General features: G+C 40.0%; 1 protein-coding gene across 2 annotated transcripts in view; it reads left to right on the forward strand.

The window, feature by feature from the left end:
- Positions 1-15,613, forward strand: part of erbb4b (erb-b2 receptor tyrosine kinase 4b) — a 453,698-nt gene that overhangs the window by 252,582 nt on the left and 185,503 nt on the right. The gene's annotated exons all lie outside the window — the stretch shown is intronic.

Consider the following 15,613-nt stretch of genomic DNA (forward strand, 5'->3'; position numbering starts at 1 on the left):
GGTCGGTGTAAAATGAAGTTGTTGACTTGTAAACAAGGTGAAGAGCTGTTACACAACAGGGCTAAGTGCAGAGAGCCAGAGGAGGCTTACGTCGTGTTCCAGATCAAAGGTGCTATATACTTATTGCAAGGCGAAAGTCTATCTCATGACTTTGAAGAGTAGATTTATAAGGAAGGAAAGGTTTGACTGGCAGCTTGTAGCGTCATGAATCCTCGGCAGTGGTTTGTACTAAATGACGAAAGCTAAGAAATAAAATGTTTAAATAAAGATTAATTTGAATTATGTAACTCCTTCATTACACCAGACGCATGAGTGGGTAGAGGTGGTGGTAGCACTTTACAATAAGGGTCCCTTTATTGATGTTACTTACTGCATTATTAGGCATTAATCAGCAAAGTTTTCCATTATTAACATTGCTGATATTGTGAACTGTTAAGTGTCCTTAAGGTTAGGACAAAAGGCCAGGGGTGAGGCTGCTTAGTAATGCTTTACTTAATAAGATTAATATTAAGCAGCTGCTAATACTTTATTTGATAGTTTATTATTGCTTAATAATGTACTAAGTAACGTTAATAAAGGGACCCTGATTGTAAAGTCTTACATAAGGCATCGTACTGATCAGTTTCTTTCCAATCGGCAACTTTTTGGACGCAAAAAGGGAGTGAAAGTGTTTCACACATCTTGTCCCATCAGGTCAAAAAAATCTGTGAGAATTGTATCATCACATATATGTTTGGAAGTTCACACAATAACCTAGCGTGGCCTGTAAGACTCGTCCTCTGCGTAATTCTGCACAGAGAAAGAGTCTGGTAACTCACAAGCAGAGCGGCACATGAGGGGCGGGACTAGGCAGCTCAAAAATGACAAATCAGAAAAAAAGACTGAAATGCCGACTGTACCGCGCGACGCTGTAGGTTTTTAGCTGTAGTAAAAAAAGGCATCTGGCAACAGCGCAAACATCTTTTTTTTTAGAAGAAAGCCTTTTAGCGCTTCTACTTGTTATGGTTTTAAAGACATTCAAGTCATTTAGAACAGAGGAAAGATCCACAGCGAACTCCACTTCAGTCGCCATGGTCGACAAGCTCGGCGTTATGGTGTGTGACGTACGATACTCAGCGCTGATTGGCTCGGTTAGAATTCTCACGGGGTGGGGTTATTTGAATAGGAGAGTTCCCAGACCCTTTCTCTTAAGTAAATTAAACAGAGGAGGAGCCTGGCAGGCCAGGCTAACGACAACGAGCAAGGGGAAAGATGACTGCATATATCAAAAATGTCTGTGGTTTATTTACTGTTCTTTTTTTCTCATATTAGGAGGTTTCACAGAAAAGTATGTATGTTTTTCACTATGTAAGCAACTGGAAATCTATACTTGACTTTTATTTTGAAAGTTTCCAGATGTTTTACACAGCTTTCTTATTTGACCTCCTGTCTGGCATGCACAAAATTGTGGAATTTGACGTATTCTGGAAGAGTAGCATCGTAAAAAATAGACTTGAAACTAGAGATGTCCCGATCAGGTCTTTTTGCCCTCGAGTCCGAGTCTGAGTCGTTTGGTTTTGAGAATCTGCGGATACCGAGTACCAATCTGATACTTTGGATACCTAAAAAAAAAAAAAGAAAGAAAGAAAAGGAAGAACCAGTTCCAGAAATGTCCTTACTTTTTATTTAATTACCTTTTTATTTTTATTTTTAACAACAGATCACTTCTGTGAGGTTAGCTTGAACAATCAAGTAATAAATAACATAAATTATTCACTTTTGGCCTTTATTGCAAATATAAAGTCTAATATAAAAGCAGATAGCACTTCAACTTAAAATACCTGACAGGGGTCTATTTTGCCTCGGCCCCCAAAATGCTTAGATACGCCCCTGGGCATGGGACGGAGTTTTGAAGATGATCTGAATTGTATCAACTATATAAATACTACATGCTGATAAATTATTGCTTTATACAGGTACAAACGTGTAGTGGGATCAATCTACCTAGATTTTATTTTTTTAAGAACTTTGTTTTGTTTTCTTGGTTTTTATTTTCCTATCTTCCTGTCCTGTCTGTCTCTGATCTTCCTGCATCTCCCAGTCCTCCAGAAAAACTCCTGCCTGCTCCCTACTTTTTCACCTCACAAGTAACTTTTTAACTAGCAGATCAAGTTGATCTATTGACCGCAATAAAAGCGGTGTGCACCACGCTGCCTGGCTGCGCCAGTGACGAGCGCTGCAGCGTGAGCACGTCCACACGTCATGCTCAAGTACAGACAGAACTTACAGCTAGAACATACCAGCGAGAAAATGATCGGACACGAACGACTGTGTGTTAATTATATATATTTTTGGTGACGCCACTTAGAAACGTAGAAAATGTTACTGTGGCCGTGTGCAGAACGTAGCTGGAGTTCATGAATAATCAGCTGTCTGCCTGCCGCTCTCTGCATCTCTGCTCAAAAGAATCCCCACTACTCTGAGTCCATATAATATATATAATATGGGTAGAAAGTGGATCTTTTTTGTGCTCCTTCTGGGTGTGTAAGTTAAGGCCATCAGGGGAGCCTGTCAACCTTTAAGGAAAACCAAGTTGCTCTCCTGTAATTTGAACCCAGTATCCAGTCCGGATCGGGGCTTGGATCGGGAAGTAAATCCCGAGTCCCGATCGAGTCGGATTGGGACGTCCCTACTTGAAACGTAAATGTGTCTCTCTTTCTCTGCATTTTTTTGGTAACAATTGCCTATTTTTGCTTATTTTAATCATCTTTTTAATCATTTTTTAAAGTTCTTTTTTTATATTTTAAATATTTTGTTTTTGTGAAGTGCCTCGTGACTTATCTTGAGAGGCGCTATAGAAAATATCATGTTCTTTCTTTCGTTCTATGCTTCTGGGACCCTAAACCGTGACACTTAACAGCCAGTGGAAAGGAACCTGTCCACCAATGGTGGATAATTGCAGCAAAGTACGTTTTGTCGCCTTTTTGCAACACTTTCGTATCTGGTGGAAAGGAGGGGTAAGAGACAAAGAAAAGGATCTTTTATATAGCGCCTCTCAAGATAAAACTTACAAAGCACTTCACAAAAACAAACAAGCAAGATATAAAAAAGATTTCAAAAAAGGAATACATTTTTGTTTAAAATGAGAAATAAATGAAAAATTGTGATTAAAAAATGTGAGGAAAGGGAGAGAGAAAATGAATATGAAAGAGGGAAAGCAGTGGATCCTGGGAAAGGTGGAATACGTAGGAAGAGCAGAATAAAGAAATGGTGGTGACAAAGGTCGCACAAAAGCCATCTTGAACAGGTGAGTTTTCAGCTGCTTTTTAAAAGAGACAACTGAGTCCTATGATCTGAGGCTCAGGGGGAGAGAGTTCCAGAGTCTGGGGGCCACAGCTGTCACTTAGGGTTGGGCATCAAGCATCGATTGGAACTAGTTCCAACTGTTAGTTTTTCCCGGAATCGTTCAAAGTTTTTTATTTCGATTCCTAGTTTTGATTCCTAGAATGCCGTCCGGAAGAGGAATCCGCGGTCGATCTCCGTGAAAAATAAATGTAATCTGTAAATTGTGAGCAACGTTTTTCAGAGCTGATCACACCAGCTGTCTGTGTGCAGCACTGAGTCCCCCCTCCCCCCACCTGGCCCACAGCGGCCAAATATGTAAAGTTTAACTCCTGCAGCATAGAGGAAACTTGTTAAAATACATTAACACGGTGGATTTAATAGAAGCTTTAAAGAACAAACTCTGGATGGTGCGAGGCGAGTTTGTCTCACTGCAGAAATAAAAACACACACGGAGCGTCAGCAGTCAGACGCAGCCAGCTACATTTAAGTTTCACTTTCTGTTCTGACTGAATGCTGCTGCAGCATGGAGGTGTAGTTCTCAGTCATCCTGGACATGATCATCCTGAGAGTTTTAGCTGAAAACAGCGGGACGTTTCTGGATATGTTGGAGACATTTAGCCTCTCATCCCAGAGGCTGCTTCCTGACTTTGGTTGTGGTCAGAAACAAACACACTGGTTGTGCTGCAAGTCTTTTTCTTTTTGTCTCCAAAACACGTTTTTGTCTAAATGAAGGCGATGTTATTGTTCATAGAATTAAAATTCATGCTGAAGTTAAGATTATTTCATCAAGTAGGACCCGTGGTTAGCTGGTTCATATAAAACATGTCATGTCTTGAAAGAATCGGAATCACCCAGCTAACAAAAATTTGTTGTAAGAACGTTATGGGAATGTTTATTTTGAATGTTGTAAAAACGTAGAAATGTCCAGTTTTTTTAATGTTACTGGAACGGTTGTGTTAACGTTACAAAAACATTGCTGGAATGTTTGCTTAAAGTTGTTTGAATGTTATTTTACGGTTAGCATGACATTAACAGAACGTTATGGGAATGTTTACTTTAAATGTTGTAAAAACGTAGAAATGTCCAGTTTTTTTAACGTTACTGGAATGGTGTGTTAACGTTACAAAAACATTGCTGGAATGTTTGCTTAAAGTTGTTTGAATGTTATTTTACGGTTAGCATGACATTAACAGAACGTTATGGGAATGTTTACTTTAAATGTTGTAAAAACGTAGAAATGTCCAGTTTTTTTAACGTTACTGGAATGGTGTGTTAACGTTACAAAAACATTGCTGGAATGTTTGCTTAAAGTTGTTTGAATGTTATTTTACGGTTAGCATGACGTTAACAGAACGTTATGGGAATGTTTATTTTGAATGTTGTAAAAACGTAGAAATGTCCAGTTTTTTTAATGTTACTGGAACGGTGTGTTAACGTTACAAAAACATTGCTGGAATGTTTGCTTAAAGTTGTTTGAATGTTATTTTACGGTTAGCATGACATTAACAGAACGTTATGGGAATGTTTACTTTAAATGTTGTAAAAACGTAGAAATGTCCAGTTTTTTTAACGTTACTGGAATGGTGTGTTAACGTTACAAAAACATTGCTGGAATGTTTGCTTAAAGTTGTTTGAATGTTATTTTACGGTTAGCATGACATTAACAGAACGTTTACTTTGAATGTTGTAAAAACGTAGAAATGTCCAGTTTTTTTAACGTTACTGGAATGGTGTGTTAACGTTACAAAAACATTGCTGGAATGTTTGCTTAAAGTTGTTTGAATGTTATTTTACGGTTAGCATGACGTTAACAGAACGTTATGGGAATGTTTACTTTGAATGTTTTAAAAACGTAGAAATGTCCAGTTTTTTTAACGTTACTGGAAGGTGTGTTAACGTTACAAAAACATTGCTGGAATGTTTGCTTAAAGTTGTTTGAATGTTATTTTACGGTTAGCATGACGTTAACAGAACGTTATGAGAATGTTTACTTTGAATGTTTTAAAAACGTAGAAATGTCCAGTTTTTTTAACGTTACTGGAATGGTGTGTTAACGTTACAAAAACATTGCTGGAATGTTTGCTTAAAGTTGTTTGAACGTTATTTTACGGTTAGCATGATGTTAACAGAACGTTATGGGAATGTTTACTTTGAATGTTGTAAAAACGTAGAAATGTCCAGTTTTTTTAATGTTACTGGAATGGTGTGTTAACGTTACAAAAACATTGCTGGAATGTTTGCTTAAAGTTGTTTGAATGTTATTTTACGGTTAGCGTGATGTTAACAGAACATTAGCATAACATTACTGGAACGGTTACTGAAACGTTATTTGATTATTAGCATAACGTTCCCGGAATATTTTCATAACATGGCTGCAATACTGCTACAATGTTACCGGAACATTTTGTTAATGTTTGGAAAAACATTGTTGCAGCATTAGCAAAACATTGCTAAAACGTTAGCCTGACATTACCAGAACGTTATCTAAAGGCTAGAAAAATGTTTCTGCAACGTTATCTTAAGGTTAGCAAAACATTGCTGGAATATCAGCATAATGTTTCTGGAACGTTATCTTAAGGTTAGCATAACATTGCTGGAACATTGGCATAATGTTTCTGGAATGTTAGGGTTAGGGTTAGCAAAACATTGCTGGAACATCAGCATAATGTATCTGGAACGTTATCTTAAGGTTAGCAAAACATTGCTGGAACATCAGCATAATGTTTCTGGAACGTTATCTTAAGGTTAGCAAAACATTGCTGGAACATCGGCATAATGTATCTGGAACGTTATCTTAAGGTTAGCAAAACATTGCTGGAACATCGGCATAATGTATCTGGAACATTATCTTAAGGTTAGCAAAACAACGCTGGAACATCAGTATTGTCACGATCTGGGGATGTTTAGGACCCAAATATGCTGAAACCCAGGATGACACGAGGCTGGGGAAGATGTAAAGTGAAATCCTTTATTTTAGGAGTAACCAAAAAACAAAAGTAATCCAAAAGGCTGGGAGCCAACAGTCCAAAAATCCAGATAGAGATCTGGAGATCCAAAAATACAAGAGGCACGAGAAGACTAGATCCAAGCACTAGAGGCACGAGAAGAACTTGACAGAATTACAACAAACAACAATGGACCGACAAGACACAGAGACAAGACAGGGCTTAAATACACTGGGGCATAATGGGAGGCAGATGAGCTGCAGGTGTGTGGAGTGTGGGGGGAGGACCAGGTGAAAGCAATGACTAATCAGGGAAGAAACTAACATGACCTAAGAGTGAACCTAAAAACACAAAAGCAACCATATAACTAAAATTCTAAAGGGAAGGAGAACTACAAAAACCGGTGGGACAAAACATATTAAAGAGACTAATAAAAATGAAAAGCTGAAACTATAAACACTGCAGAGGGATGACTGGAGAAGACTAAAGGAACACAGGAGACACATAAATGAGATGCAAAGGACATATGAGGGCGATATGAAACACAAAAGGAGAACCTGGAGTGGGAATTGGAGGGGCTGGGGAACAAAGGGACACAGAACATGACAAGTATAATGTATCTGGAACGTTATCTTAAGGTTAGCAAAACAACGCTTGAACATCAGCATAATGATTCTGGAACGTTATCTTAAGGTTAGCAAAACAATAATGGAACAGAAGATTAATGTTTCTGAAACGTTATCTTAAGGTTAATATTACTTTGCAGTAACATTAGTATAACATTGCAAAAACTTTAGTTTCTGAAACCCTTACGAAAAAGAAGTATACTTTAAGTATCTAATTTCAAGTATACTTAAGTGTACATAAGTTTATTTGCATACTTGTTCTTAAAGTTTACTTAGAATTATACTCCTTGGGTCTAAATTGGGCCACTAAAAGTATACTTGAAGTATACTTCAAAGTAATAATTTAAGTTTATTTGTAGTGTACTTCTGATATAATTGAGTACACTTTTCTCTTTGAAAGTATACTTAAAGTAACATCACAAGTGTACTTGGAGTGTACTTCTGATATAATTAAGTATACTTTTGTCCTTGAAAGTATACTTAAAGTAACAATATAAGTTTACTTTTCATACAATTGAGTATACTTTTCTTCTTGAATGTATACTTAAAATATACTTTAAGTAATAATATAAGTTTACTTATAGAGTACTTCAGATATAATTGAGTATACTTTTCTCCTTCAAAGTATACTTAAAAGTAACAGTATAAGTTTACTTCTAATAAAATTGAGTACTTTTGCCCTTGAAAGTATACTTAAAAATAAACTTTAACATTATACGTTTACTTGCAGTGTACTTTTGAAATAATTGAGTATACTTTTCTCTTTGAATGTATACTTAAAATTATACTTAAAGTAATAATATATGTTTACTTGTAGTGTACTTCTTATATAATTGAGTATACTTACAGTTTTGAAAGTACACTTTACAGTAAACTTGACGTAATATTCTTTTAGTAAATTTTAGTATCTCTATTTTCTCTATAAACACATACTGCAAGTAACATTTAACATCTATTTGCTTACTACCAATACATTTAATTTCCACTATTTACTGATACTTCGTCTTTATGCAGAGAAAAAAGTTAATAAAGTAGCTAAGTAATTTTGTTTAAATGTATTAAACAGAGAGAATTAGAACAGAACAAAAACAGACCTGTTTACCAGGATTAATCAAAGATGAGAACGCAAACTGTTCTGAACATGTTTAACGCGTTAATTCTGTCCATTTTGAAAGACTTTTTAAAAATGCCTTTAAAAAAATCAGTCCATTTTATGGATCCACTTGCTTGGTTGTTGATGCCTTTTTGAAGTTTTCATTGTTGCATTTCTTTCGTATTATTTTTCTTTTATCTTGAACGCGCAGAGAGGGAAACTTCAACTGAGCATGCCCTGTGAACACACAAAGCAAAAAAATGAACACTTGGCACTGCCCCATCACTTTCATTTTTTAAATAGCAATTAATAAACATTCGATACATTACAATTTCCTTTGATTTCATTTTAAATAAATATTTAGAGTGCCCAGGTAGCACATAAAGAATGCAATTTAACGGTTTTCTTAAACAGGGTATATACAGCAATCCTTAAGTAAAATTTAATACTTTTTAATACTTTTTTTACTACCTTCAGAATTTTTTTAAAACCATCACAACACTAAATTGCAAGTGTTAATCAGCGACCTATTTACACATATTTTAACATATATAACATACAAAAAGAATAGACTTAGAGACTCACTGATGTTGACAACGTATTGCACATATTTATTTTACTTAGAAAATAAGCCAGGCACTTCTGTTCAGCGGTTCAGACAGTCGACCACGAGGCCTGAAATGATGCACAACGACCACTGAATATGACGTCATCATTATGTGACCGGATATGCTAAAGCAGGGCTGCTCGATTATGGCAAAAACAATCATCACAATTATTGTGACTGAAATTGAGATCTCGATTATTTAAGACGATTTTTCAAATTATGTAGATTTTTATTTTTTTATTTTTATTCAGTCATAAAACTGCTCAGGGCACAATCAGGGCAAAAGAACTCCTGATTCCCAGTATAAAAAGACCAATATACTTATAGCTCATAGTTTGACCCAAGGGCTGTAGACATTGGTTTAACTCATTTAAGTCTAACCAGTACAGACCCAAATACCAATATCTTGCAAATACTGACAGCAAGAATTATACAGTGGCATTTATAAATACATGCAAATTGCTGTCCACTAAATGTTGCATAGCATTTATTGAGTCGTGTCAAGGTGCTGTAGGAGTGCACTAGCACCATGTCCTCAGAGAGATTAGTTATTATTTATCAGCGTGAGGAACTTATTTCTACCTTATTTATAAACTATTTATTTACAAGTCCATCAGTTAATGTAATAAATGTCCCAACCACAGCTGCACCCCCACCCCCAACCCGGTCTCACAGCAATCAGGGGCAAGCTGCACGTGTGTTTAGCACGCCGCACGCGCACATTTAGCCGTTTTTATCGGCTCAGGAGTCCGCAGGTGCGGGTGTGTGTCACTCACTCTGGTTAATCCAACAGGGAGCCGGCTCCGAGAGCCGTTTCTTTAGCGACCGACACATCACTACATCATTCCCTTTCCTAATGTCCTGAAGAATGGTCCGGAGTGCAGGCGGAGTGTTTAGCTAACCTGCAGGAAATGTCGACAACAGTTATCCAGAAAGTAGCTAAGGGTTACCAGAGATGTTTCTGAGGTGTTCACTAGGTACTTTTAAGATTTAAAAAGTCAAGAAGGGGGTCTGAGAAGCTGCTAGAAATAGCGTCAAAGTCGCTAAGTTAACTTGGCAACACTGGGAGGAGTGCTTAATTTGCAACTCAAGGCAGCGCAAGTGGGAGGAGCAAATAATCGGCTTGCTTTGTTTTTATAATCGTTCAACACATTTCATTCGGAATATATTTCTATGACGATGTTCAGAATACGACATCTGATAGTCTGAAAAAATAATACCTAATTTGGAAAAAATAATACCTCTGAGACCAAATTTAACACTTTTAATGGCCTTAAATTTGACTATTTTTATTTATCACTTTTTAATACTTTTTAAAACCCCGCGGACACCCTGTTAAAATAGGAACGTTTAACCTGTGCGGCCAGAGCGCTCTCCTTCCTTCTGCTCTGCATAAACCTGAGCTGATCACCTACTTGTGCGTATTAATCACATGTCTATAGGGGACAAGATATAGCCATGATGTTCACTTTTACCTCAGACCGACTTATTGCTGTTTTATGGTGTGGCTGAATCTGCGATCCGCTGCCACGCGGACTGGAATAACAAATGCTGCAGGTTAGGGCTGTCGCGGTAACCGCAAAAATGAAATATCGCGATATGAAGAAGCCCACCGCGCTGCATCATGCGCCACCGCGATTACTGAACTTGGTTCAACTCAATGATGCATGTTGAGAAGCATGGCTGCACTGGTATCAAAACGAAACGTTACTTCGCTCCTGTGGGAGCGCTTTGGTTTTCAGTACGTCAGCTGCTGCGCAGCCAGAGTCCTTGGCCGAGACAGAGCTGCCATCGGCAAATAAATAAATAAACAAACGCTCGGAGACCTGCTGAAGTCCCGGACAAGCACTGCTTCTGCAGCCGTCCCAAAGAGAGTTTGAGCCGAGCTGGAGCTCACTCGCTACCTGCAGGAGGAATGCATCCACCCTAAAGAAAACCCCCGTGACATGGTGGAGCAACAAACGGGAGATTCCCTTTGCTCGCCAGAGTCGCACGCAAGTACGTGTGTGTTAGTGCAACGAGCGCACCATCCGAGAGGCTTTTCAGTGTTGCTGCAAATGTTGCCGCCCCTCTCAGATCCTCTCTCAAACCGTAGTTAACATGCTGGTTTTCCTTGTAGGTAACAAGGATGTGACCGAGCTATAAATCACCGTCATTCGTGTGTGTGAAAGTGAAATGATAGTGCGCCCGCCCCCCGGCGCGCGCGCGCGCCCGGTACATGTAATTTTTTATGCTTGATTTTAAACAACTAAACAAAATGGGGACTTGTTTCTTATTTGTTAGATGCTGCAGCCAAATTTGCATTTAAAAGTTTAAGCTCCTGAATTTTGTTGTTTTTAAGTTCAGTCGGACTCCGACTGTCGGAGAAACAAGCGTTACTGCGATCTGCGTTGTTACTGCCCTTTGATCTGCATTCAGTAAAGTGTTATTAAAGAAGGCACGGCAATTTTTAACCTTTTTTAAATGTGTAAACATTATGTTTAGATAGTACTGCAATAAAAAAGTGCTGCAATAATATCGCACACCGCAATATTAAGCCACCCTGAATCACCGCAGGGGGAATTCCTCAACCGCGACAGCCCTACTGCAGGTTCGGAGTCACTGGCTGGAGCGGACCCGACTCATCCCAGAAGCTAATATCTTAATTTGACCTTGAATGAAAAATAACCTCTTAAAAGTTTTTATCACGGTGGAGGCAGCGTTCATTTCTGCCTTCAGTCTGACGGCGCGCTGGAGTTAAAGCAGCGTGCGTGCTTATTGAATCTGTGTGCACGTGTGTGTGTGCGCGCGTGTGCAGCACAGCCGCTCAAATCACCGCGTCTCGCGCTATTTAAACCAATGTTGTAAAATGACTTCTGCCCAGCCCAGATGTGCTCACTTGTGCACCCGTGAGCCGTGGTTCAGCCGGAACGCGTCTGACCTCTGACAGACGCACTCTGAACTTCAGATCTTCAGCGCGCTGTTAATAGCCTGAATGGGAATCATTTCTTGTTATTTAGTTACATCCACAATGTTCTGTGTGTGAGGTTTACAACGTCAGAACACCTGCATGAGACAGGTGTTAATTACAATCTGCCAGAATGACTCGCCACCTTCAGATTCCTCCAACACCGTTAAAAATGATCAAATACGGAACATATCGGTGTGCGCAGGCCAGAGTGCTGAAGCTCGGCGCATTGTTATTATGAAGCTAGGGCACATGTGGAGGACACGCGCGCGCGCAAAAATATACTTGTTTTCAATTACATTTATTGTGCCCACTTACTTTTTCTTTGGCCCACCCACAAATGAGTTTCTACGCTAATGGTGACATATGACAGACTTCTCTGAGCTCCGCAGCCATTACACTTTTCACCTTGCGCACCCCCTAGCGGCAGCTCGCGCACACTTTGGGAATCCCTGGTTTAAAGCAACATCAGGATGCACATCAATTCAACATTAACAAAATATGAATTACACTAACCACTATCAAGTAAGTCAGTGAGTACTTTATGCCATTTGGCATAAAACCAGTCGAGTATTGAATCGGATTAGCCTATTAGCATTAGATTCTAATGGGCTAATCCGATTCAATTATTCATGCTAAACTAAAGACTAATTGGGATGCTGCCCCCGCGAACCGGACCCGGATAAGCGGAGGAAGACGAAGACGAAGAAACTAAAGACACAAATGGAGTTGCCAGACTCAGAACGGCTGGACGAACAGAGAAAAGGTAAAACTCAACTGTTCCTCCCACTGTCTTTATGGGTGACCCCGCGAGGAAAGTTGACCATTGAGCAGGGTTGATGGTTTATCCCTTGAGGTCCACGTGACAGGGGTGAGGTGGTGCTCACTCCTCACCTCTGCCATATAGACCCAAGGGATGAACCATCAACCCTGCTCAATGGTCAACTTTCCTCGCGGGGTCCTACCCATTAGGACAGTGGGAGGGTTAACTCAAGGAGGAGTGGAAAATGAACATATTTGCCCAAATGGTGGTGTGTTACTTTAACATCAACAATTAAAGAGCAGACAAATAGTAAATTACATTGTGGATGTGGACAATGATCTAACAGAGTGAGCCATCTGAATCCACCACTCTTTAAGATTTTGAGTTACACATGTAACATCAGGTCATTTTTGACTCTGCAGCTTGGGTGACAGTTTAGACCAAGTAAGATTTTCTGCGTGGACTCAAATGTGTTGGTCAGTCCCTTCGGATAATCTAGATGTAAGGCATAGATGAGGCCGAACATTACCAGGAAGGCATCAGGAAGCCTGGAGAGGTTGACAATCACATCACCCTCTAGGACAGGGATTCCCAAAGTGGGGTGCACGAGCTGCCGCTAGGGGGTGCGCGAGGTGAAAAGTGTAATGGCTGCGGAGCTCAGAGAAGTCTGTCATATGTCACTATTAGCGTAAACTCATTTGTGGGTGGGCCAAAGAAAACGTAAGTGGCCACAATAAATATAATTGAAAACAAGTATATTTTTGCGCGCGCGCGTGTCCTCCACATGTGTTCTAGCTTCATAATAACAATGTGCCGAGCTTCAGCACTCTGGCCTGCGCACACCGATATGTTCCGTATTTGATCATTTTTAACGATGTTGGAGGAATCTGAAGGTGGTGAGTCATTCTGGCAGATTGTAATTAACACCTGTCTCATGCAGGTGTTCTGACAGTGTAAACCTCACACACAGAACATTGTGGATGTAATTAAATAAATAAGAAATGATTCCCATTCAGGCTATTAACAGCGTGCCGGAGATCTGAAGTTCAGAGTGCGTCTGTCAGAGGTCAGACGCGTGCCAGCTGAACCACGGCTCACGGGTGCACAAGCGAGCACATCTGGGCTGGGCAGAAGTCATTTTACAACATTGGTTTAAATAACGCCGATAACGACGCGAGGTGACTGGAGCGCCTCATGGAGCTGTGCCGCGCGCACACACACACACACGCAGATTCAATAAGAGCGCACGCTGCGCAAACTCCGGCGCCCCAGAAATGAGCGCTGCCTCCTCTGTGATAAAAACTTTTAAGAGGTTTTAAAACATTTTTCATTCCAGGTCAAATTAAGATATTAGCTTCTATTTTGGGATGACGTATTAAAGTCGGGTCCGCTCCAGCAGTGACTCCGAACCTGACTACAACCCCTGTTGCAGCATTTGTTGTTCCAGTCAGCGTGGCAGCGGATCGCAGATTCAGCCACACCATAAAACAGCAATAAGTCGGTCTGAGGTAAAAGTGAACATCATGGCTATATCTTGTCCCCTATAGACATTTGATTACGCACAAGTAGGTGATCAGCTCAGGTTTACGCAGAACAGAAGGAAGGAGAGCGCTCTGGCCGCACAGGTTAAACGTTCCTACTTTAAGAAAACCGTTAAATTGCATTGTTGATGTGCTACCTGGACACTCTAAATATTTATTTAAAATTAAATCAAAGGAAATCATAATGGTATCGAATGTTTATTAATTACTATTTAAAAAATGAAAGTGATGGGGGAAAAGGTCGATCATTATTTTTAACCCTGTCTGTTTAGCTTGACGTCTGATATATATATATATATATATATAGCCATGCCCTGATGTGGTGGCTGGGGGGTGCGTCGACATGGTCGGGACATAGAAGGGGGTGCGCGGCTAAATAAGTTTGGGAACCACTGCTCTAGGATAAGAGATTCTCACTGGGTCGTACGTAACTGGACTCTCGGCATCATCGGTGATGGTTGTCAGGAGGACAACTGCTGCATCCCTGAGGTCCGGCTCATTGGTATCATCCTTACAAAAATGAAAGGGAGATCATACACTAATCATATTTGAACTGAAACTCTGACTGTGGCCATTTTTATTTCAGTAGATTGTCATGTAAATAACAATAAATGCAGACTGATAGACTCCTGTTTATGGCTGGGCAACATGTCAAAGATTTATCGTTATCCAAGTTCTTGTCTCTCATCCAGATAATTTTTCCCATGTCAATAAATTTGATAATAAAAAAATGAAAAGATGTGTAAGTTGGCCACATTTATGTCCGTTTAAGAAGCTGTAGCACCTTGAGTCATGTAAAATTTTAGTCAATGTAATACATGAGACAGCCCCATCTAGTGGACAAATATTGTTGCTACGCATTCCTGTAGTTATCGTCAACTTATCGTTATCGAGGTGAGATCTTCAATATATGGTGATATTGATTTTAGGCCATATCGCCCAGCCCTACTCCCGTTCAATCTGTTGCTTTGTGCTCTCATTTACGAATAAAGTGAGATGGCTCCAGTGTGTGCCAGTGTTATGCTAATGAAAGCTACTTGAATTCTTTGCAGTGATTGTTGATTTTTCTCAGTGCCTTAAAGCCTGCCACACATGAGTGCCATCTGCTGAGCAAACGGTCTCGAATGACCGCTTGGTCAGCAGATACCTCGCCATGTGCGCCAGATTTTCACTGAGTTTTCCACCTCATGAGACGCTGAGGTGAATATCTGACCAGTTAAGATATTTTCCGCCTCACAGGGGTAAAAACTCGCCGTGTGCGCATTACCGAGCTGCTGGTTGAGCTGAAATATTCTAGTGGACAACCAAAGCACGTTCTCCGCTCACATGACCCCAAGATGGCAGCCCCCTGTCTGCATGTCAGAAAAGAAACAAAACAGAGACAGAGCTGGAAACGGAGGAAATGCCTATCCTTTTTTTGTTGACGAAATGTCGCCGCCACCGGCATTTCAAGGTTAGGAAAATATGGGTATGGTAGCTGGAAAGATGGACCAGGCAAGGAGTTTATGCCAATTTACTCCGAGACACACCTGGAAGACCCAGAATCCTTCCGAAAGGGTAATGGAAACAGTGGGCCCATCGATCCGCAAGGTACCGTTTTGTTTATTTTTCAGACACGCAGACAGGGTAAGGGGCTGCATCTGAATACATCTTGGGGTCATGTGAGTGGAAAACGTGCTTTGGTTGGCCACTAGAATATTTCAGCTCAACCAGCAGCTCAGTAGTGCGCACACAGCGAGTTTTTACCCCTGTGAGGCTCAAAATATC

This window comes from Nothobranchius furzeri, chromosome 14, assembly GCF_043380555.1.
Source record: "Nothobranchius furzeri strain GRZ-AD chromosome 14, NfurGRZ-RIMD1, whole genome shotgun sequence".
Taxonomy (NCBI): Eukaryota; Metazoa; Chordata; class Actinopteri; order Cyprinodontiformes; family Nothobranchiidae; genus Nothobranchius; species Nothobranchius furzeri.